Below are 2,493 nucleotides of genomic sequence, written 5' to 3'. Positions count from 1 at the left end.
TATGTATGTATGTATGTATGTATGTATGTATGTATGTATGTATGTATGTATTTGAGTTGGCAGGGGGAGGGGAGCAGAGGGAGAGGGACAAGCAGACTCTATATTGAGCGTGGAGCCCAATGCGGGGGCGGGGCGGGGGATCAGTCCCTTGACCCTGAGATCATGACCTGAGCTGAAATCAAGAGTCTGACATTAACTGACTGAGACACTCAGGTACCCCATTTCTGCCTTTATATCAGTGCTTCCTACAAAGGGAGAAGCAAGAATGTCTTAGTCTTGCTAATAGAAGTAACCATTTGTCTTTAGAAATACCTTACAAAGTTTATTATCTACATTTTTTCTCACTGTTTTGTCCTCATTTCCCTGAAATACAGTATATAACCAATAAATACTTGCTAAAAGAATTAATTAGTTAGCTAGGGGTTGAGAAGGACTTGGAGGTATAGGTATTAGTGAGAGAAGGGACAGTAGTAATAAGGTGGTTGAGGGAAGACAGTACAAAGTAACCTCAGGAATCTAAAATTTATACTGGTAGAAAGAGTGAGTGAGAATCATAGGAAAATTTAAAGACTTATAAGTCATCAAAGTAGAGTACTTGAAGAGTATTCAAGTCTTGGTATGATTGCAGGAATCCAGGCAAAAATAAAGTTATTAAGTGACCAAAGTTTTTGACACTGACAAAGTTGGGATGCAGTAAATATGCAAAAAATATACTGAGTGGAAACAGGTTTACATATGAAGCAATGGACTGACTATATAAAGCTAATGATTTAGTCATTTCAGGTGGCCCGGAGGTCTCATAGAATTGTTGAATCTGGAAATGGTGTTTTTCAAGATCAAGAAGAGCAACTGTATGTTCTACATTCATGGTGAGAGGGAGAAAGTACATTGGAGGAGGTGCTCGTATCTCTCCCTGCCTCCTCTTCCTCCCCAGAGAGTGGATGGATATCTTCTTTAGGAATAATAGCAGGCAAAAACCTCACGAGTTCTGAGGTCTGGCAACAATTACCTTCCCTGACCCATACCTTCACAGGCAGAAGTAAAAAGATCATCCCAGAACAATCCCGCTCATCTACCCCACACTAATGCAATCTCAGCACAACAATATGCCTTGGAGACCATTAGACTTAACCCAACTTGACCTTCATCTCTATTTATATCAGCCCTTACAAACAAGGAAGCCTGGGGCTTGGAGATCATCCCAGATCACTTCTCATCTCCAAATTGCTATGTAGATCCCCAAATCAAAACCCTGTACCCTGTGGATTTTTAGTCTATTACCAGTTTCTTCTGTGAATTTCTCCTTCAGAGAATTGCAGATCTCTCATGTGATGGCTGTTTTTCTTCCTCACCTCTGCTGCCACTGGGCCTGGAGATGGAGTAGGTGTTCTTGCTGCTTCCAGATATCACTGTTCACTCTTCCTTCTTAAAACCCTTGAACTTTAAAGTTTATGCCAACAGACTTTACCACTTGTTAACCTTCCTTTCTGTACCTATGTCACTCTCAGTCCATTCCTTGAAGACATCTGATTGTCACTCTCACCAGAACTATTCCTGTGATCATTATTGATGATTTCAATATCCAAATCAATGATACTTCTAATACCCTGGCTTCTCTCCCTAGAACATTACTCCTCTACCTACCTCCATCACCCACTCCCAGACTTCCTCCATAACTATCATACCAGAACTTTCTGTAATGGTGGAAATACTCTGTATCTGATGTGTTTGCAGGCCACCCAATATGGTAGCCATCAGACACATGTGACTATCGACCATTAGAAAAGTGGCTGATGTGACTGAGGAACTGTATTTTTTTAATGTAACAGAACATTTAATTACATGAGTTTCCCATCAACCCACTATTCATTTAATAATGATTATATTGGCCCTTTCCATTGGTTGGCAGGAGGCTCTTCTGCCAAGAGTCCCATGGTTTCTTCCGTATCATTTTTAATTGCCAGACCTAGTTCATTTTTAGCCTGAAGAATCACCTATTCTAGTGACCACCCTGAAGTTAGTCTTCTAATTTCTAAGCATCTTGTTCTGCTTTAACCATAATTAGCTTTTCATTTGTAATCTGTTCTGTATACTTTCTATATGCTGAATTTTTAAGAATTTGCTCAAGATCATCAAGAATCTTTGTGTACGGGGGCGCCTGGGTGGTTCAGTCAGTTAAGTAGTGAAGTCCTGATTTCAGCTCAGGTCATGATCTTAGGGTCTTGGGATCAGCCCTGCACCAGGCTTCCTGCTTAGCAGAGAGTCTGCTTCAGGATTCTCTCTCTCCCTCTCTGTCTGCTCTTCCCCAGGTGCTCACACACACACACACACACACACTCTCTCTCTCTCTCTTTCTCTCTAAAATAAGTAAGTAAATCTTACTTATTTTTTTAAAAGAAGAATCTTTGTATACAATATACTTAACCTTTTGTGTGTACTCACACATATAGCCAGTCCCACAGGGCTAGTGGTCTTTTTCAACAAACTCACCAT

At 40.6% G+C, this 2,493-nt stretch overlaps 1 pseudogene; it reads right to left on the bottom strand.

The window, feature by feature from the left end:
* Positions 1-1,880: 1,880 nt before the first annotated feature.
* LOC111158250 lies at positions 1,881-2,493 on the bottom strand (annotated as a pseudogene).

Source organism: Enhydra lutris, unplaced genomic scaffold (genome assembly GCF_002288905.1).
Source record: "Enhydra lutris kenyoni isolate GAN:26980312 unplaced genomic scaffold, ASM228890v2 scaffoldscaffold58, whole genome shotgun sequence".
Classification (NCBI taxonomy): domain Eukaryota; kingdom Metazoa; phylum Chordata; class Mammalia; order Carnivora; family Mustelidae; genus Enhydra; species Enhydra lutris.
This window is presented reverse-complemented; position numbering and strand designations above follow the sequence as displayed.